The sequence below is a fragment of the Carlito syrichta genome, unplaced genomic scaffold, assembly GCF_000164805.1.
Source record: "Carlito syrichta isolate Samal-C Ts95f unplaced genomic scaffold, Tarsius_syrichta-2.0.1 Scaffold314850, whole genome shotgun sequence".
NCBI lineage: Eukaryota > Metazoa > Chordata > Mammalia > Primates > Tarsiidae > Carlito > Carlito syrichta.
In genome coordinates this window covers 261,232-284,254 of record NW_007258946.1, presented here as the reverse complement: position 1 = coordinate 284,254, position 23,023 = coordinate 261,232, and the positions used below count along the sequence as shown (strand labels likewise).

Sequence of the window (23,023 nt, the reverse complement as noted above, 5' to 3'; positions counted from 1 at the left end):
GCGGGTCTCGAACCCATGGGCTCAGGCAATCCACTCACCTCAGCCTCCCAAAGGTGCGGGATTACAGGCTGAGCCACCAAGCCCAGCTTGGAGCTCTTCGATTTTGACGCCTTTTAGTGCGTCTACCGTTTTTGTTTCACCTCTTCTACATCAGCAAAACATTTCCTTTTGAGGACTTTTTTCATCGGGGAAACAAAAAAAAAGTTGCTTGGGACAAAATCAGTGAATAGGAAGTATGGGGCATGGGAGTCATGCTGTTTTTTGGTCAAAACTGCTGAATACTCAGCACGGTGTGGGCAAGTGCAATGTCATGATGAAAGAACCAGTCACCTATTTGCCACAACTCACAAATCATGACAAAACCTTCTCAAAACTTCCAGATAAAAACTTTGATTGACTGTTTAATCCAGAGGAACAAATTCTGAGTAAACTACAAGAGGCTCGCCCTCCAAAAGATAATTCGGGCTTTTTGCCCCCCCCCCCCCCCCCCAGCCCTCCAGTAAATCCAGAGCTCTATATCAAGTGAAAACATTCTTCAAGAACGAAGGGGGCCCAAAACATCATGCTAAGCAAAAGAAGCCAGACATGAGACCACATACTGTATTTAAATGAAATATGCAAAAGTGGCAAATTTATAGAGGCAGGAAGTAGATTAGTAGATGACTTGGGCTGGGGATAGGAGCAGAGATTAAATACAAATGGGCAAGAGGGGTGGAACTTGGCTAGCTGACTCCCAACCCTCCCCACCATGTGCTCCCAGAGAACCCTCTCCAACTCCCATAACACTCAGTAATTATTGCAATTATATGTTTAACATCAGTCTTCCTGAGGACAGGCTCTATTTCCAAATTGCTTTTCTTGGTATCCTGAGTTTCTAGCACAGTACCCAAATACAAAGTTTAAAAAAAATACTTGCTGAACTGAACTTCTCATTCTCTACTGGTGAGCCCTTTCAGCAAACTGATGATTCCTTAATATCAGATATGCTTTCTTGTGACAAGCGTTGTCATAATTTTGCTCTTCTATTTGCTCCATTGTCCTTTTGAAGATCACCAGCTATGGTATACTGTATCTCAATTGTCTCTTCTTCATAACTATTACTCTTGTTACATCATTTTGCCCTTGGCCCTTTTCCTCTGTATTTTAGGTAATTTTTCCAAGCTTCCCCACCACGTCACTAATTTTTGCAGTGATAGTTCTACTCCTTGCTAGGTTCTGCAGTTGCTAATCCCATTAATTTATTGTGTCAAATCCCTTTCACTCACTGTTTATTATCTCACCTTTGTTTTCTTGTTTCATAAAGTCTGTTTTCTTATTATTTACTTGACACTATAAAAGTAGTTGGTTAAGAAAACGATTTTCTGTTTACTAGAGTAAATGTTTTCCCAGAGCAAACTCTTTCTATGTCTTTCTTTTTGCCATATTATTTTCCTTTATGTTTGGTGACAAAAAAGACAGGAAGGGAGGGTTTTGCCTAGGTCTGTCTTAGTCCATTTGTGCTGCTGTAATAGATTCCCTTAGACTGGGTGATTTATAAACAACAGAAATTTAGTTATTACAGTTCTGGAGGCTGGAAAGTCCATGATCCAGGCACCATCAGATTGGTACCTGCTGTGTGTCCTCACATGGCAGAAGGGGACAACAAGCTCCTTCAGGTCTCTTTTATAAGGACCCTAATCCCATTCATAAGGGCTCCCACTCCATGACCTCATTGCTTCCTAAAGGCCACACCTCTTGATACTTTGCACTGGAGACAGGTTTCAATATATGAATCTGGCAGGGATACAAACTCATAGCAGTCTTGTATTTTTTTTCTTGTTCCTCATCTTTTGCTCAAATCAATTCTTTCTCAATGTGTGTGTGTGTGTGTGTGTGTGTGTGTGTGTGTGTGTGTGTGTGTGTGTGTATGTGTGTGTGTATGCTTGTGTATGTTTACATACTATATGTACATACAAATAATATAGGTAGATTTAATTTAGGCCCTACTTTCCCTATTTCTTGGGCACTGTGTGATTCCTTCCCTTAGAACAGGGCTAGAGGGATAGGTATCCATGATGTGTCTGGTCCTTTGGCTGCTGGAGTGAGGTGAGAAAGAGAATGGGACTGGGCCTTGGGCAGCTTTTGTCCACATCCTAGTCTCCAGACTTTGTTGTTCACTCTGCACTAGGACATTCCCTTGGGCCAGGTGTTCACCAACCTTGAGTATTGGCTTCAGGGTGCAAGGGCGATTTTGACATGAATGGTGCCTAAGATACTACTTCAAAATGTAGCGCCTTAAAGCAATCATTTTACTGCTCCCAATTAGGAACTGTGGATTAGGAATTAATATAGGGCTCAGTGGGTACAGCTTCTCTTTGCCCCATGTGGTGTGGCTGGGGCAGCTCGACCGGGGCTGGATGGTCCAGGACAGTCACCTCATAGGCTGTCGGGTGGGCACCAAGACTCTCCTCTATGAAGTCTCCCTCTTTTCCATGTAGTCTCTCATCCTCCAGAGCCTTCTTGCCACATTGCCTCTCTCTCCAGTCAGATAATCTGGATTTCTTCACATTGCAGTTGGGTTCTAAAAGAACCAAACTATGAGCTGCCAGGTTTCAAAGGACTAGGCCTAGACCTGGCCCAGTGTCACTCCCAACACATCCCATGGACAAAGCAAATTACAAGCCAGTCTATTTTCAAGGGGACCTGTTTCTGGATGGGAACAGCAGTCTAGGCATAGAGAGATGGGAGGAATTGCTGACTGTCATCCAGAAGGACTGTGCTGCTCTTCTTTGCTTCTACTCATATTCCTTGCTTATTCCCTAGAGATGATTTCTCATCCTTTTCATGGGGACAAAAAAAGAATAACAGCATGATGGGAGGTTCTTCTGGCCTGGGCATCAGTATGCTAGTATTTGTCATGGGGGGGGAAGCTCCCAGAAGGCTATTCTACATTTTCTCCCAATCCTGCTATGCCACTAGAGTCTCTAAATTGGGGGGTATCAGTGTGGTTTCTCAAACGTCCTACCCTTACTATGCATCACACAAAACTGCTTTGCCCGGGAAAGGGAGCTCTCTATCAACCCCAAGTATCTTCCCACTGTTTGATCTGCACTGCTCTGGATCTGGGAGATGGCTGGTGATATTTGTAAATGCAGCAGGGACTCATTCATGTTCTATTCTTTGCTATTTTTACTTCCTTCTGATTATTTTTTCCACTTTCCCTGATGCTATTTGGGGAAGTCTGAATTGTGTCTCCCCCAAATTCAAATGCTAAAGTCTCGATCCACAATATGACTATATCTAGAGATAGAGTTTTAAGAAAGTATTTAAAGTTCAATGAAGTCATGAGGTAGGGGTGCTAATATGATAGGACTACAGCCTTATAAAGACAGGGAGAGAGGGGAAAATCTCAATCTTTTCCCACCACATAAGGACACAGCAAGAAGGCAACCATCAGCAAGCCAGGAAGAGAGTCCTCATCAGATCCCAATCATGCCAGCCACTTGATCTTGAACGTTCAGCCTTTAGAATGGTAAGAAAACAAATTCCTGTTTTTAAGTCACTCAGGCTATACTATTTTATGATAACCTGAGCAGACTAATATACCCAAAGAATGCATATGCTACTTTAATCTCCTCATAAAAACTCCAAGATGCAGGTATAAAAGTCTTCAACTCACAGATGAAGGAGATGAAAGCCTTGGTTAGAGTAACTTGATGATGGCTGCACAATGAGTAATGATTGGAACCCAAGTCACTTGGCTCCAAAGCCCCTGCTCCCTGCTACATACCAAGTATATCTCCTCGTAATGTGCATTTTGGGAAGGGAAGCAGAGTCAATGACTTCTTCCTCTCTGGTGGCCGGTTACTCCTGGCTCTGCCTTCTACCTCATTCTCCTTAGGCACAAGAGATCCCGGAGTGGTGACCTAGAGGGGAGGCGGGGACAGAGAGGAATTCCGCCTGGGCTGCACATTCCTTCCCAGCCTTTGGGGAGGGCAACAAAGAAACCCAATTAGCACCAGTATGTAGGTGGGTGGGGAGACAGCTGCTTTTGTCCTTCCTTCTGGTGTCACTGCGAGTATACACAGCTTCATTTCTAGGCCTGGATCATTCCAGGAGGGCACTAGAACTCTAACAGACGCCTGTCAATGACACAAAAGCACTGAAACCAAATATTTTAAAAATTCATTTATTTCTGTCTTGGCACATAAAAGTCTGGTTACTTGCTATTTCAGTGTAGGCCGCAGAAGCAAAGAAGTCGGTGTGTGGACTCCAATAACAGATTTCAGCTGTAGTAGAAACCACCATTGTCTAGGACTTTTCAATGTTCAGGCACATTTCTGCCAATCCAGATTCATCATCATGTTAGATGTTGGTGAGGTGAGCATTTGGGTGTTATTACCCCCATTTCATAGGTTAGAAAACGAAGACACATAGAATGCAAGACACTAGCCCAAAGAGACACCAAGGATTTTTTTTCTGAATACCACACTCTTTTCATCCCCAAAGACTCCCTGGAGATGAATCGTCTTTCCCCCACTGCTTCAAATACAAATTTCACTTACTTTTCACTAATCATTCTCTTGCATTATCAAAATGACTAACTACCATTTTGTAACTTAATAATCTTAGCTGGGCATGGTGGCATGTGCCTGTTGTTCTAGCTGCTTGAAAGTCTGAGGTGGAAGGATTGTCTGAGCCCAGCAGGTTGAGGCTGTGGTGGTCGTGAGCATGCCACTGCACTCCAGCCTGGCAACAGAGTGAGACTTCAACTCAATAATAATAATAATAATAATATCCTGGTTTGGTAGGAAAAGTAATGCCTCCTTTTCAAGTGAGAACAGGATCACATGGCTAATGTCACAGTGGCCTGGACCTTAGCCCTGGCATTCTTCCTTGTGACTCACACAAACCTCCTGCCTATTGACAAGCTCAACAACACAATCCCCATTTTAAAACCTTCAGATATCTAAGCTATTTGAGCAATTAGAAAACATATTTTTGTGTCTGGTCTGTATTGTTTGTGACAGATCAGTTTTTTCCAGATCATTAAACTCCCATGAAGAGGAATCAGAGTTAATGTTTATTGGTGATCACCAGATACCAGGCCCTGTTCTAAGTACTTACATGTATTAACTCATTTAATTTTCACTACTTTTGATCTGATCTCTGTAAACTCATTGGTCCATGAGCAGCTCCACCTCCCTGCAGTCCCAGAAGAGTGATGTGAAGATGTATCCCAAAGTTGTTCAGTGCATGACCTATACAACTAGACATGGTTGCCCCCTTGAACTGTGCCACTGTTCCATGCCTTGCTTTGGCATGAGACTGATTTGAGACCCTCTCACTGGCAAATGGAGTCACCACCTTCCTTTCCCAGCATCTGTGAGCCATCTGCATGTCTATTCCTCATTAACCAGTATTTTGTAAAAAGCTTATTTCTCTTTTGTACAGTGACTTCCCTAGGTCACTATCACTAGGTCACTATCACAGAGGTGAGGGGCTGAGAACTGTCTGTCACTGGGAGAGGCTGAGTCTAGAATTTAGGGCTCCAGGAAATGTGGGATTTGAAACAGTATGCTTGGTCTTGGATAGAAAGTAGCATTTATTCAGGGCTTCCATGTGCATGCATGGGTGTGAGGTGCCCTGGGCTTTTAAGAAGCATATAATTACAACATGGCTCATCTCATGAGACAATTAAGCTGAGCACTAGAGAAGATAAAGTGAGAAGGCCACCAGGTACAGGGCCAAGACTTGACTACTCATGGACACATACCCATTCAGTGCCAAAGAAAACACTCTCAAGGTCATACTATCATCTACATTTTACAGAGGAGGAAATGAAACCTCAGAAATTGCTCATCTTTCAAAACCCAGTTCAGGGTTGTAAACTGATACAACCTTTTTGTTTGGCAATATCTACCAGGAGCCTTATATCCCACTGACCCAAGTAATATACTTCTGGGAATTTACTCAAATGAAATAGTCAGAAATGAACCTAAAGAATATACAGAGGGCTAATCATGGCAACATTGATAATTGATGCTATTATTAATCATCATTGATAATAGCAAAAAAAGGAGCATCTTAAATGACTATTGGGGAAATGACTAAATAAATGATAATAGAGCCAATAATAGAATATCACGCAAATAATCATGTTTAAAAAATATATATATAACTGACATGGAAAAATGTTCATGGTAAGTTAAGAGAAAAATCAGAGAATCACTGTTTCCAATAATTCCTCCCTGCTTCTGACTTGGTTACACCTCTTCTCTGCTACTGTTTTGCCAACTTTACCAATTTACCATCACCTGAAAGTTCATGTTCCTCTTATGTCTAATTCTAGATTAGCTGGTTTTTCCATTATTTTGGGGAGCCATAGAGGTTCCAGGAAAGATGCCTGAGGCACCGCTGGGGAGGGAGGCGGTGGACTGGGGGACAAGGAGATGTGGAATCAGGCCCACTGTCCCCTCCTCCATCCCAAGCAGAGCAGCTGTTTCCATATTTGGGTGACTACTGGGCTTTATTTGGAGAAGGAATCCAAGGCTGTAGATTGATTAGAGGCCACGGGCCTAGATCATTAATAAATATGCTAAATATTCCAGAATTAAATTATTTCCACAGAATCAAATCATAATGCAGAACACGAGGAAGGTTCTCAAGGCTGCACTTACAACTCATTGATTCAAATTCACAGGACATTAAAGCAGGACCTGCCTTTTCTACAGGCTTCTTGGGAAAATTATTTGTGTGTTTTGTGGTGGGGGGTAAGGTAGGGAGCAAGAGTTGATAGAGAAGGAGAGAGGGATGGGAAGGAGAGAGGAGAGGGAAGGAGGGAGAGGAGAGGCAGAGACGTCACAGGTTTGGGACTCCTAGGATAGCTCAGTGCCTTCTTCAAACACTGACATCAGAGAACACCTTTGAGAAGTAGCCATATTTTATCTGCAATTTCCCAAAAAGAGGGAACATACCCTGGCACACAGGAGTTCTTGTGCAGCTTCAGGAGAGGCAGTCACTATGGACCCTAGTAAAGGCAGCTGGTATACTGCAGAGCTCGGAAGGTCATTGCAGGCCACAGCACTGGGTGGCCAGCAGCAGCACCCAGGCTGGACTGCAGTACTCCCAGCTGCCCCTCCCTGTCACACAATAATCTTTGGAAGAAATGGCCCTCCTCAGTCGATTTCTAGCCACACTGGAGACTTATTATCCTCATTTAGAGCTCCAAACTCACTTTTTTGGAACAATCCAAATGGCATTACCTACTTGGATGGATAAACTTTGCCTTTTGACTATTTCCAAAATATGCTCCCTCCTTTAAAGGATGAAGAACAGCCCTCCCTGGGGATTTCTAAGAATGGACGGCAGATTCTGAAGGCATTTCTAAGAGTTACTTCAGGGCAGTGGTTCTCCAGTTCGGCTGCCATTGGACTCAACTGGGAAGATTAAAAATCAAATATGGAAACTGTATCTCGCCCTCAGAGATTCTGGTTCAAGAAGTCTGAGGTGTGGCCTGGTGGGGACATGTTTGTTCCTCAGGTGATTCAAATGTGCAGCCAAGGTTGAGAACCATTGCTCAACAATGGCTGAGTCACTGGAGCCACAAATTCACATATTGAGTGCTCCACTCAGGGAGGTAGGTGTTTCATAGATGAAGACATGGAAGCTGAGAAAGAACACGTGGCTTGCCCAAGACCCTAAAGCAGAAAGTGCCAACAAGGGCTCCTCAAGTGACATCTGTTCTGCACCCTGCACCTTGGTCAGTCTCCTAATTCACCCAGAATCCCTCCCACTGCACCAGAGTTGCCTGTAGTGCAGTTCTTTAAAATCGAGTCCAAGGGTATGTTTCAGTTGGCATGTACAGTATTTTATAAAAGTCTGAAGTCGGATAAAAATCAGAGTTGACATTAAAAATCTGGGTTTCTGGCCAACACTGTGCAACCCTCCCATGAGGCAGAGCTCCCTGAGCTGGCTCAGTGGTACCCTCCCTCCGCGGTCCTAGCTCTCCATGAGCCTCCCCTTCCAACCCCATCCCTAGGACCCATTGACTTGACTCCCCGCCTCTCTCCCCAGCTCCCCAGTAAACCTCCTGCACACAGATAGAGCTCCATTCCTGAGTCTGTGGGAAACGTGATCTGTGACAGCAGGTACCAGGAGTAAGAGTCAGGAGTTGGAGGCGGGGGGGGGGGGGGAGCAGGTTGGCTCCTTCTGGAAGCTTCTTATCCCCACACCTCCATGGCTCTCTTTGTTCAGGGTTTGTCTCCAATGCACCAACTTGGAATGACTTCCCTGGTAGTCCTGTCCGATGAGTCCAGCCCAGACCATTGCTAGCACATGACTCTGTTTATCTCCTCCTACATGGTAATCCACATGTGGAGTCCTTTTGTTCCTTGCTTTTTTATTCTGTCTGTTCCCTGCTCTCCCACAAGAATGTGGGCTCCAGAGGACAGATGCATGCTGCTCACTGCCATATCCCCAGCTTCTAAAGAGCACCCAGCACAATGTAAGCACCCCCGGAAATGTTTGTTGAATAAATGTATGAATGAGAACACACACACACACACACACACACACACACACACACACACACACACACATATCCATAATAGGAAGCATTGGGCTGAGAGTGAGAAGCCCTCTCTTCCAGCTCTGTTTCTGCCATTATCCAGCTAGGTGACCTCAGGCAAGTTCCATGACCTGCAGAATGGGGTGGCTTAATGTGGTCATCACTAGAAATGTTGACAGCTCAAGCATGCTATAATTTTACATGGTTACTCAGCTTGGAATTGTTCTGTCTATAAATGACATGGGAATCATAGAATTGTTTAGCTGAAATGTAGCTTCCCAGAGCATTTCACAATATCCAGCGAGTATCAGCTTTCAGATACCAATTTCATCATTATACCAACGCTGGAAAAACTTTCATGTGAGACCCTGCACTTAAGGATATGATCAATGTGGGGCTCATCAAAGCTTTAGAGGACTGTAAAATAACCATTCTCCTCTCTGCATAAATGCCATGAAAAGTGTTAAGTCTTTCTCAGGTCCCATGAGGTAATGAAAAAGTGAGCACTGGTCAAGACTGCCTGCACGCCAGGCATGAGTCTTTACTCTTGGGAAGCGCTGAGTGCCTCACTTGGCCTGGAGCAAGTGCTCAAGAAATGCTGGCTCTAGCATCCATCTCATTTAACCCAAACAAGGTGGGGACTCTTAGTAGCGATCTTGGAGTTAAGGACACCTATGGAGGGATTATCTAATCCCCAATGTCATGTAGTTGATAAATGATGGATCCAGAGCTTGAACCTGGACAGTTGGGGCCTAGAGCTTTGCCATGTCACCACCACATCATGTTTTCATGCAATAGAGTTATACTCTCTTTTTGAAAGACAGGAATTCTGGCTCAGGGACAAATCACCATTCTACTCTCAACTAGAGGGGTTGTGTCTCTCTTAAGCCAGCTCCTCCAACTTTCATGTGCACACGGATCACTCAAGCAATCTTCTTAAAATGCAGATTCTGCATGAGAAGATTTGGGTCAGGTCTGAGATCTGCATTTCTAACTATCTCCAAGTGATGTTGATGCTGTTGTCTGTGGAGGAGGCTTTAAATAGTGAGGATACAGAAGAAGGAACTCCTGCTCCAAGTCAGAGACTAGTATCTGGTCTGGCCCAGGCAAGTCCTGGCAACAAAAGCATGGCTAAGTTACCCCCTCTCTCCAGGACTTAACATCCACAGCCATAATATCTAGGTGATCCCACGTATGGCAGCCCCCATCCAGAATGGTCACAGTGATCAAATCATAGAGTGTGAGTGAAAGCACATTATAAACCAGAAAACTCAAAAGCAAGGGGATAGGAGTTTGCTTATCCACTGGTCCATTTTCCTCTCAGATACCAGTCTTGGAGCCAGCATATAGTAGTCATGCCTGACACACAGTAGATAATTAGTAAGTTTTCGATCAAAGAGTCAAGCACTTTAAATGTTATGAAATTTAATCTTCACAATAATCTCTGATTCCTATTTTCCAGATAAGGAAACTGAGACATTACCTTACGCATCCCAAATTACCCACATAACAAATGCTGGAGCCCAGATTTTTTTTTTGGAAGGTGAGAAAGTAGTATTTATCAAGAAGACAGAAAAGCTCCCGCAGCGAGAGGGTAACCGAAAGAAGGTTGCCCTGGAGCCCAGATTTTAAATGAGATATATCTGGTTCCAAAACCAACACTGATTTTACCTTCCACTCACATTATTTCTCTAGCTTGGAGGACTGGCTAAGCTCTACAAATGGATCCAGATTTTACTTCTGTACCTGTCACATGGGCACTGAGAGTCCAACCTCTTCTTAGAACAAATGAGGGCCTTGAACAGTGGGCTTTGACCTGGGGATAGATTCTACAAATGCAAGCCAAGGCTCATTTTAAGTGTGGGAGAAGCCACAGAAACAACAATTCAGCTAAAATAAACTCTTCTCAGTTCTACAATGACATACAGAGTCAACGGCTTCCTATTGCCAGAGCCCCCAAAGCCAATGTCCAATGTACAGGTTCAACAGGTTAAAACAAGCAAATGATGAAATATGCAGCCATAAAGAAGGACCAAATTATGGACTCCACAGCAACTTGGATGGATTTAGAGTCTATCAAACTCAGTGATCTAACACAGAAACAAAGAACTGAGCACTTCGTGTCCTCACTCATAAGTGGGGACATTATGAACATTTATCATAATACTACAAGAAAGGGATTGGCAGTAGTAGGACACTGCTGGGGAGGGGGTGGGGCATATAACATCAATGAGGGTATCTGATTCTAAATCAGGTAAAGTGAGGACCAATGGGAGGCCCAAACTTCACCTGTATGATGACCACTTATGTACCTAATCCTGAATTGTACTACTCATCCTTTTAAAAAAAAGGAATAAATGCCTGGAACAGTGGTTCTCAAAGTAGAGTCCATCAGAGTTTCCAGATGGCCCTGCCAACCATGGTATTTTGTTCTTGACACTGATTTACATCTCCAGCATTGGTGGGAAACTGGAGTCCGGCTTCCACACAACACAAAGCCACATGAGGAGGCTGGTTTTTGATCAACTATATTTGAGGCCCAATGGCTTAGAGAAGGGAAAACTAAAATGAGAGGATGACCTGATCCCTATACTAGAGGCAAGAGAACAATGCTCAGAGAGGCTGTGGAATTAGTCCAAAGCACAAAGGTATGATGGGGGAAGTAAGACTTGAATTCAGGGCAAACTGACTCCAAAGTCTGTAACCTCTCCTCTATCTTTGAGTGTTTGTAATTACCATTAAGAAAAGAGCAGCAGGATCTGGGACCTCCCTGAGCTCTGCTGACTGCAAGTGTACAGATGGACACTAGAAGCTCACCTGAAGCCAAAGTGATAAGGTGCACACACAGTGGCCTCCCCTTTCCCCAAGTCCTTCTGCACATGGTGCCCAGTTTATCTGGACAATGACTACACACAAGCTTTAAGGTCTGATCAACACACCAAGGAAAATATTTTCAAGGTGATGCAGCCAAACCTGCTCGGGGTAGGTGCCTCCAGCCTGTGAAATGGTAAGGGGGCAATACTTTGACCCAGTCTTGTCCACGCTAGCACCTGGTGCAACCCCAGCAAGGACCTCGCCCACCAGGGGCTGTTTTCTTGCCTGTAAGTGGCATGGCCAGGAAGCCCTAGCATGGTCACAGAGAACAGTCAAGAAGCTGGAAAGGGCCTAAAGAGACCATCTGGCCCTGTTTCCTCTGGGCCTGTGGTTGGGCCTAGCACAACACATTCTCATTTAATCCTCCTCACAGAGGAATCAAAGAAGCATGATGTCTTTGAGGACAGGAGGGGTGGCGGCCATCTGGGGGCCTCATCAGCTCCAGTTCTCTACAGAGACCAGGGACATCATTGACAATCATTCCACTCCACTGTGAGTAAATAACTCTCCCAAAGGAAGGGTTGCTATGCCCAGCCCCCTTGCCAGAGGACCTTGGCACTGCTGCTCCTCTGTGGGCTCTGTCTGGATACCCCTTACCGTATAAAATATAGGGACCAAAATTTCGTTTTCATCAACATCTAGAGCATTCTCGGGCAAATCAAATGTTCAGTAAATGTTGACTGTGACTGATAATGACAGCATAAAGGATCTGACTTGGGCAGAACATTAAGGCTGGCTACCTATTGGGTACAATGTTCCCTATTTGGGAAACAGGGTTACCTGAAGCCCAATCCCCATCAGTATGCAATATGCCCATGTAAAAAACATGCACTTATACCCTCTGAACCTAAATGGTTTTTTTAAAAGAACAATAAGGCAGAAACAACTACCCAGTTCTCGATTAGAATTCTAGTGGCCAGTTTCATTGATTCACTCAGTAATTATTATGTATCTACTATGTGCCAGCACTATTTGGGGATTCAGCAATGGATAAAACAGACACAAATCTCTGCCTTCATGGAGCTTACATTCCAGTGAAAAGGACAAGCACATATAGTATAATATAGAATTAGTGATAAATACTCAGAAAAAATAATAAAGAAAGATAAAAAAAGAATAATATCAGGGAATACTATTTGACATGGATGGTTTGAAAAGGCCTTCTAAGCAGAGGAAACAGTAAGTGTAAAGGCCTTGAGGTGGGAATGTGCTTGAGGACAGAAAAGCAGTGACCAGTGATGAAGAGTTAGGAAGTGAAGTTGGAGCAGCAGGCAGGGATCATGTTATGCTGGTCATGGCAAGGACTCTGGACTTTATTACAAACTATATGCAAAGCCATTGGAGAGTTCTGGGCACAGCACCGATGCTGTCGGATCTACATGGTTTGATCAGAAGGACTGGTCCCCAGCATGTGAATGCCAGGGAAATCTAGACACATTAAAGAAACCCTAAGGGCTGGGCGCAATGGCTCATACCTGTAATCTTCAGCACTTTGGGAGGCAGAGGCAGGGGGATTGCTTGAGCCCGGGAGTTCAAGACCAGCCTGGGCAACAAAGTGAGACCCCATCTATATTTTTAAAAAAATAAAAATAAATACAGAAAGAAATAAAAGAAAGAAAGAAACTCTAAGTACATAGAAAACAACTTGTTTGAAAAGACTATTGTCTTAGTCTACTAGGACTCCTGTAACAAAATACCACAGAGCGGTGGCTTAAACAACAGAAATTTATTTTCTCCCAGTTCTGGAGGCTAGAAGCCTAAGATCCAGGTTCTGGCTTATTCAGTTTCTGGTGAGGGTTCTTTTCCTGGCTTGTAGATGGCCGTCTTCTTGCTATGTCCTCACACGATCTTTCCTCTGTGCGTGCATGCAAGGGAGAAAGTGAGCTCTCTGGTTCAGAAGCGCTGGGTTGGGGCCCAGGGAGAGTGCATTTTAATAAGCAGTGTTGAAGGACAATCAACAAATGAAGTGTAGGGCCCTACTAAGAAGTAGGGTAAGATACAGCTAATTTCAAGACACTAGAGATAGAATATTAAGCAAATAAAATATTATTTTCTGTGTTTCTCACACTTTTACCAAAAGAAGCTGTTGCCCCAACCTGCCATGTGTGCTCCTTCTTGTCTACCTGACATTTGTCTTTCTAGATTATGAGGGTTTTGTGTACAGGATAGTCCACAAAACCTGGTGGCTGCTATGTCTTTGGAGATCACAGCCAGCCCTCAGGACCTAACCTGCTGCACATATTGTGGGTCACAGGATCCTCTGGCCCAGACCAGGTCAAGAATATGTACAAGCCAATGACAACAACCTTCAGGAGAGATGTTAAGGACTCTGGCAGGGCCTGGCCTGAGCCCTGTCTCCTGAAGACCTGTCCTATGGTGGACCAGCCAACCCAAACAGACTCTCTCTGCTGGAGTTGAAACCCAGAGAGAGAAGGACAAGGCAGGCATGGCTGCAGGAGAGGGAGAACAAGCAGAGAGCATTGCTGGGTCAGGACCACAGAGAAGTGGCCAGTGCGGGGAGATGCCTGGTGCGGAGACCTGCTGAGGGCAGTGAGGAACGTGCTGCTAGTTCTCCTTGGGCATCATGGGGCCACTGCCAGGATGGTATCCAGAACTCTCTCATCACCCCAGTCTCCTAACAAGAAACCCCCATCAAAAGACAATCTGAACATATTCTCTGTTCCCCACAGCAAGAAAGAGCCAGATCAGTAAAACTGATCATGTGGATTCCCATACCACCCCAAACCGACTGGGTCTCAGTTCAATCTTCGTTTATTTCTAGCATTGTTCCCTGAAGAAAATTCACAAGTCAAGAAGAATGTGACCAGTCCCCTGGAGTTAGATGTGGTAGGATGTGACTGGCAAATCTAGGAGTCATCCTGGCTTTTTTCTTGCCACCCACCCATGCCTAACCACCAGTGAACCTTGGATGGTTCTACTCCCAAAGTATCTCCATAAACCAGCTCTCTCCATCCCACTGCCGAAACCCAAGTCACACCACCACCTTCTTGCATGGACTATGGCAGTAGCATAGCACGTTCTTTTTTCCACTCTTATTGCTCTAAAATTCATCCTCCCCTCCACCCCAGCATATCATGTCCCTACTTGGAACTTTCCAGGGGCTTCACAATGCCAACTCCTTCCCAAAGCCTACAAGACCCTACAAGGTCTTGCCAAAGCCCACATGAGCCCATAGGATCTGGCCTTGCTCATCTCTCTAGCCTTAGCTCCCTCAACCCCCTTAAAAACCCTTTCTCAATGACCTTCATTTTGTTCCTCAAACACAAGGAGTTTATTTGTCTCAGAGACTTTGCAGTTGCTCTTCCTACTTATTAGAATAATCTTCCCCACACATCCACACAGCTGCCTCCACATCATGAGGGTCTTCCCTCAAGTGTTACCACCTCAGAGAAGTCTTCCCTGGTCTCCAGCAAAAGCTCTCAGTCACTGGCATACTTTGTTCTCTTATCTTCTTCATAGCACCTGTCAGCATCTGACATTGTCCTAGTCACTTGCTTGTTCCTTGTTTATTTTCAGCTCCCATTCTAAAATACAAGACTTGTAGGCAGGCACACTGCCTTTCTTACCCAAATTCCTAGCCCTGGAACACTGCCTGGTATCCAGCAGGCACTCAATTAGTGTCACCTACCTGGCTGACAGGTGTTGACCCTGCATCCTGGTCCTCTGGAGATGCTGGCCACTTCTGTCTTTTCCATTGCCTTCTACCTAGCAGCACTCTCAGGCAGGCATCCCACCTGCCCTGTGGGAGCCCAGGCTATACCTATGTGTATCTAGTATGGACATCTGAATGCATCTTTGCTTCAGAAACCAATGCTCGAGCTCTCTTTTCATTGCATGGAAGGAAATGGAAGGAACTGGAATCCTGCCCCTTTGATACAGATGGACCCGTAAACTCCTTGTGTTCTTTTTTGGTTTTCAGGGTTTATCTATATTTAATTAAACTTATTGAGCTAATTGTAGACTTGTTAGAAATAATACAGAGAGAACCCATGTACCCTTCCCCGAATCTCCCCCAAGAATCATAACATCTTGCAAAACAACGTTGTATGACAACCCACATGTCATCGATACAGGCAAGACAAAGCATTTCCCTCACATAGGGCTCCTTGTGTCATCCTTTTATACCACACCCTGACACCTGCTCAGCTGATCTCCCTTTCTGTGCCTGTGTCTTTTCACTTCTTGCCCTCTTTCCACACTTTCAGATTCCACAGCCTTGCCGTTGGGACCTTGGCTGTCTTGTATCTACTTGTGGTCAGCCTCAGGTCTGGCCTCCCCTCTCGTGAGCCACATGGTCAGATCTTTACCCATAACTGACACCCTGACCTTTTAAGTACCCTCTTTCTAACGCATACAGGGTATTTCACATTTATCAATACCTTCCTGGGGAAGCAACATCTCCCTGTGCAGAAGAATGCAGGCTTTAAATCCTGCTCCCTACTTCCCTGTGCCTCAGTTTCTTCATCTATTGAATGGGATCAGTAATACCAACACTGCAGAGCCATGGAGATTAAATGACACAAGGAGATGAAGCCCTCTGCCTAGTGTCTGGCTTACAGCAGGCACTTGCTAGGAGGAGTAATGGTGTGCAATTTAGGAGTGCCTACAGATCTCAGCCAGCTCACAAAACAAAAATAGCAACTAAACAAAACACCATTTCCTGGTGGGATTAAAATCAGAAATGGCATCTGATCCTAGAGCAGAGATCCTACAGTATGTCCACAGCAGTTGACAACTGAACTAAGTTATCAGCTCTCAAAAAGGGTGTCAAGGATTTTGGGAGGGTCTAGGAATAGAACTTGGAATGCTGATCAGCAATATCCATCAAACAAGTTGCTGTGTGACCTTGTCAAGTTTCTCTACCTCACTGAACCTTCATTTTTTGGTCTGCCACAGGGATGCCAGCCTCCACCTGTGGTGTAGCTGGGTCTATGGAGCCCTATGAAGGCTGCTGACCTCCTTCACTCCCCACCTCTTCATCCAAATAGCATCCCCTCCTCTGCTATTGGCTCTACATAGCAAGAGGACAAATGATCTTTCCTTTGAAGAAGAGGCTCACTTCTGAGATCATTGTCCCGATGACTGCTCAGGTCCTTCTGGCTCTAAAGCTCTCTCTCATGTGCTAAACACAGACAGGGCTCTTGCAACAGAAACTGGTCTCAGCTTAAGCACCGCTTCCTCCAGGAAGCCTTGTCAGACTCTTGGAGATGAAGGCAGAGCCACCTGTGGGCATCACTAGGGTGCCTCCTTCCTAAGCTGTCCATAGGAAAGTTCAGGACTGGAACTAAGGAGACCAGAGTGTGAGCACCCAGCAGTGGGGTGTGAGAACGTTCTGTGTGCATGAATACCCATGAGCAAGGGCACCATTCACAGGCCCGACCCACAGAGGACCCTGTATGAAATGCAGCATGGCTGACATGTGGCACAGAGAGTTTCTCCTAACAGCCTGCCTTGCTCAGCTTCACAAACCCCTGGTGACTGCCCTGGAGGCACATGACCCCAGCCAAACTTTTAAAACATCCACACCCTCCTTCTCATCTTTTGTTCTCAGGAGGGTCTAGAGTCTTACTGTCTGCTATGGTAGCCATTAGTCCCATGTGACGATTTAACTTAATTTAAACACAGTGTAAAGCCCAGTTCTTCAGTGGCACTGGTCACGTTTCAAGGGGCACTGCTGTATGTGTCCATCATCCAGAATGTTTGACCGGAAAGTGCTGCCTCAACTGTCTGGGAAACCCGAGGCTGGCTCCCTCTGTGCCTCCCTCTAAGAATCAGTGGAATCGGTGTGCTCCACATTCCCCACCTCTTTGTCACCTATTCCTGAAGGGACTGGACTAGATCAAATGGCGTCCCTCTAACATTTATGTCCACCCAGAACATCAGAATGCGACCTTATTTGGAAATAGGTTGGAAGGAGAACATCACATTTGCAGATGTCACTAGTAAAGATGAGGTCATGCCGGAGGACCCCAAGTCCAATATGACTTGTGTGTTTTAAGAAGAGGGCGACACACACAGACCCACACAGGGAGAAGGCCATATGGCAACAGAGGCGGAAGCCAGCGATGTGACTGTGAGCCAAGGGACAGTAGAATTGCCGGCAACCACTAGAAGCTGGAAGAGGCACAGAAGGGTCTTCCCTGGAGCCACTGGAGGGAGTGTGGCCCCGCCAACACTTTGACTGCAGACTTCTCCACAACTGTGGGAGAACACATTTCTGTTGTTTCAAGTCACCCAGTTGGTACTAATTAGTTATGGCAGACCCAAGAGACAAATACAGGACCCCACCTGGAGACTCCACATTCTCATCCAACCCCCTCTCTCCCTCAAAGACATCCAGGAACTTCAGAGCTTTTGGAGGCTAATCCCTAGGCAGTGACACCCACGGAGCCAATCAAATCCCAGTCGTGCCAGCCCACCAAGTCACTGACGAGATAACCAGAGGGAAGCCTGGCTCTGGAGGGAGGCCAGGCAGCCAGGCTGGCGGGGCTGCCCAGGAAGAAGCTGGGAGATCCAAGCAGAGCCTGCAAATCCCACAACTTTCTCTCCTTTCAATTCTAAAACAATATCAGAAGGGTTCCCAGAAAGCAGCACGCCCCAGGCCATCCAGTCAGTGGTTAAACAGTGGAGCCTGATCACTTATTTTATTAACTTGCTAAATCAAAGGGCTGTTAAAGTCTCTGTCCGGTAATAAAACGCAGGAAGGAGCTGAATCACCCACCTATTAGCTGCGGTTAATGGCCATGGCCGGCGGGGCCCTGCACACAACAACAAAGCCAGCCCCGCGTGTCCACCTACAAACCCCACCACTTCCCCTGCCCATCCGGGTACCCCCAGCACACCTGCCCACACACACCTACCTAAGTGAAGCCTGCATCAGAATCTGTTTGCAGTGGCTCATTTTTAAAAACAAACCTAGAATTTTCCCAACTCCTTCAGCCTCCCACCATGACCCCAAACAAAAATGAAGAAACCAAGTATCCAGAAATGCAGGGTTTATTTAAACAGCTCCTGAAGGAAGCCACTGACACTGAGTTTTTGCAATGCATCATAAACAGGTGCAAAGCCCCCAGAGCCAAATGCCAGGCAGCAGTGATAAGACAAGCCCTCCACCGCATCACCCTCTGACTACACAGAGCTAGGAATGGCCCTATTTATTGCCCTCACCTCATCTTCTTGCTGTTTCTCCAGAAAGTTCCTCCGCACTTTCTCCAGCTGCTTTAAAAAGGGAAAAGGGAGCCGAGCTCAGTGGCTCAGCCTGTAATCCCACGCCTTTGGGAGGCTGAGGTGAGTGGATTGCCTGAGCCCGCGGGTTCGAGACCCGCCTGGGCAGCGAGACCTCATCTCTACAATAAATCAAAAAATCAGCCAGGCGTGGTAGTGCATGCCTGTAATTCCAGCTACTTGGAAGGCTGAGACGGAAGGATTGCCAGAGCCTAGCAGGCCGAGGGTGCGGTGGCTGGGAGCGGCCACTGCACTCCAGTCTGGGCGACAGAGTGAGACCCCAACTCAAAAAAATAAATATAAAAATAAAATAAAAAGGGAAAAGGAGGGCAGCTTGAGTACTGTTCTTCCTGAAACCAGTAGAAAACAGGCCTAAATCCGATGCTTTCCTCGACATAGCTCACCAGCAGGGTCACTGTGAACAGTCACCTAATGCTCTGAGTCTCTGTGTCCTCAAGTGTAAACAATGGCTCTGGAGGTGCTTGGGAGTTGGACACATTTTGAGTACTGCATTCATATTTGTTGTTAATGATTACAATGAATAATAGGCCTAACATATAGTAAGCACTCTGTAAAGATTAAGAAGTGTTATTATTTCTAAAGTAACAACTAACAAAACCAGACTCCAAGTGCCCTAAAAACTCTTTATTAAATGCTTACAACAGATGCAACACTACAACCATCCAAATTGTATCCCTCAGATTCTTGTATCTCAGAATATTGCACATCTACCCAAAAAAATGAGCCTAAATCCTCCATGAATGGTCAAAAGAGGAACCACAAAGGAGACTCAAAGTAATGCAGAGCCAGTGTGGCAGTGCATTCCCCACTGTCCCGTTACGTGCCCATTATAGGGCATCTTGGTTTATGAGTGCAGCAGGACTGCACTTTGACCAGGAGGTTGGATCCATTATGCTCTGGGACTCTGGCCTCATTTGAAGGCAGCCTCTGGGGCTTCATTCATGTCAATCAGGAAGTCTTGATAGGAAGAGCTCTCTGTGCCCCTGTGATAATATTATTCTAGACTCCCAAAGTCCAGACCCACTGAAGATCTCAAAGAAGGAACCCAGCATGAGTACATTCTCCTCCCCAAGAGAAAAGAACAGACAAAAGAAGAGGAACAAACATTCTTTCTTGTCCTCTCCTGGGAGGGTGAAGTTCCCTTTCATTTGCTTCTGGGGACTGCCAATCAGGGAGCAATATTAGCCCTCCCCTGATACTCCTCACTTCTTGCCACAGCAACAGGAAGGCACTAAGACCAGCAGCCTCTTCTTCATCTGCAATTAGATCTATGACTAGAATCTGTCTACCTGGCACCGACCTGGGGTGACCTCAACTCCGATCTCTGTAGCTTTCCAGAAATGGAGCTTCAGTGTGGAGAAGTGTTTTTGTTTCAAGTGAAGGCTTTTCTTATGCTCAGAAGCAATCTACCCTGGAAATTGTTGCTATGAGGACAGGAATGCAGGATGTAGGCACTCAGCTGCAAACCACCGCTCCATTCTCCCTTACCAAGCACCTCTACTTCCTCCCCGAGCAAAGAATCGAGGAAGCTGAGAGCGGCATACTCAGTGCACAGCAAATCTCCCAATTCACAGCATATGCGCCTTTCCAGATGACTGCATGGATACACTCCATAACACATTGTTCAAGTGATAATTAGCGATAGACTTGTGATGAATATTCCAAATACAATTTCTCTCTACAGTAGCTGACGGAGACAAAGGGCATCACACGAAATGTAAGAAGTAACAGAGGGATTTTTGTATGTATACTTTCGAAGGACATTGGGAAAATAGCATAAATCAGAAGCTGGTTTCACCAAATTAAACACCTCAGGATCCATTTTCAGAGGAAGGCGCATGGGCATCGCAATGTTTAGGGAACACACTGTCCTCCCATAAACTCCAGTAAGGGAAGAGAAGCCCAATTCTGGAAGCCATGCTCCCGTTGCCCTGTTTAACAGCAGCTAAGAATGCTAAAGATGGGTAGTTTAAGGAAAAACAAAAACAGAAACAGAAAATGCTGAGGAATAAGCAAGAAAGTAACTACAACCAAGGCGACTCACCCTCTAAGAGTGAAAGAAAAAAAGGCTTCTATTTGTGCTAAACAATTTTCCCCCTAAGTGCAATTTCTAGAGGCCCTAACTCTGCCCCACACCTTTTATACACACTCTGATTTTTAAATTCACAGTGATTTTGCTCCACATGGGATAACAGTGATACCAATGACACACTCCCTCCTCCCACCGCCTAATTCACTAGGGTGGATGAAAGACACCACGCGGCCTAACTGAGGGTAGTCAGGAGGGCAGGAGCCTCCAAGGCCCCAGGGAACAAAAGGAGATGCAGCCCCACCACTGCCACCTCCACTGCGGACTGAGAATCAGCTCCAAGGGGAATGGAGAAAACCAGCCCCTTCCAGGCTGAAAGGGAGCAGCACATGAAAGGCTGCGAGGAATGTGGTTAACAGTGTCACTGGAGTACCGCTAACGTCAGGGATTCTGGACTTACTCAAAAGGAATATTCTATTTTAAGGATGAAGCTGAGCTCTTTGAGTCCAAGGGGGAAAATCAGGTGGCAGCACACATTCTCATGCACACAGAGTCCTTTTCAGGCAGAAGCTCCCCACCCCCACTCCCCTTCAGTGTCAGGAGACATCATCCCATGCCACTTCTCACCTTAACTGCTCACATGGTCACAGAGCTTGAAAATCACAGTGTTGGAGACAGCCCTAAAGTCATCAAAATACACACTCTTCATGTTCTAAATGAGGACACTGAGAAGTTGAATGATGTGCCCAATTAGAAAGGCCTGAAAACAAGTGGCGCAGCACTATTCACAATAGCAAAAACATGGAACCAACCCTGCTGCCCATTGGAATTGGACTAGATTTTTTTTAAATGTGGTACATATACGTGATGGAATATTATGCAGTCATAAAGAAGGACAAAATTATGGACTTTGCAGCAACTTGGATGAATTTAGAGTCTACCATACTCAGTAATCTATCACAGAAACAAAGAACTGAGTACCACATGTTCTCACTCGTAAGTAGACCCTGATCACTTATCAAAATACTACAAAAAAGGGATTGGCAGTAGTGGGACACTGCCAGGGGAAGGGAGGGCACATAATATCAATAAGAGTGCCTGATCCTAATCCAGGCGAAGTAAAGTCCAATAGGAGGCCCAAAACTTAACCTGTACCTACACCACTTACACCCCACAACTTTAAAATTCAATTCAATTCAATTCAATATTTTTAAAAAAGGAAAACAAGCAGAAGCATTGGTGTAAAAGCTAGAATCCCCAAGTCTCAATCTTAGACTACACGCTACAACATGCTCCCCCTTCTTCCCTTATTCTGACCTAACTAAAATCCAAACCATAGAATTATCTTGAAGGAGTAAAATTCAACATAAGGATCAACTCTTAAAGAAAAGAAAAACAAGCTGGGCTCGGTGGCTCAGCCTGTAATCCCGCGCCTTTGGGAGGCTGAGGTGAGTGGATTGCCTGAGCCCATGAGTTCGAGATTCACCTGGGCAACTTGGCGACATCTCATCTCTACAATAAATAAAAAAATTAGCCAGGCACAGTAGCTCACGCCTGTAGTTCCAGCTACTTGGAAGGCTGAGAAGGAAGGATTGCCGGAGCCCAGCAGGTCGAGGCTACGGTGCCTGGGAGCGTGCCACTGCGCTCCATTCTGGGCGACGGAGTGAGACTCCAACTCAAAAAAAAAAGAAAAAAAAGAAAAACAAACATGTAGAACAGAATAATCTCAGCCCTGTGGACAGAACACACCAGCTTAACCTAGGCTTCATTAGGGATCGAGGGAGGCCAGGCATGGGGCAGAGGTCACCAGGAGCAGCTGGGGATGGGGTAGAAGGTTGCTTCCAGTCTTCAGGCCTCACATTACTGCCACAGGGCCTTTGCACTATTCTGTGGTACTCCTTCCCTGGGCACCCATAAGGCTCACTCGCTTACCTCCTGCAAGTATTTGCTTACGTATCCCATTTTCAGTGAAGCCTCCCCAGACCACATACTTTAAAATGGTCCCCTGAAACTCCCTGTCTCCTATATCCTTCATAATTTTTCCAGAGCTCTTATTACTGACTAATTGACAATATAGCTTACTATGTTTATTGACGACCATCTTCAATTTTAAAAATAATATCCATGAAGACAAGGAGCATGGGTTCACTGTTGTATCCCCAGGTCTAGAATAGTATCTGACACACAGTAGGTGTTCAATAAATACTAGTTGAGCCGGGCTCGGTGGCTCAGCCTGTAATCCCGCGCTTTGTGAGGCTGAGGTGAGTGGATTGCCTGAGCCCGTGGGTTCGAGACGCGCCTGGGCA

The 23,023-nt window shown here is 45.5% G+C and overlaps 1 protein-coding gene and 1 pseudogene across 2 annotated transcripts in view; one reads left to right on the top strand and one right to left on the bottom strand.

The window, feature by feature from the left end:
- The window catches only part of HIVEP3 (human immunodeficiency virus type I enhancer binding protein 3), a 373,386-nt gene that overhangs the window by 279,900 nt on the left and 70,463 nt on the right, over positions 1–23,023 (bottom strand). The gene's annotated exons all lie outside the window — the stretch shown is intronic.
- LOC103274673 overlaps positions 1–23,023 on the top strand; it is a 31,173-nt pseudogene that overhangs the window by 7,258 nt on the left and 892 nt on the right.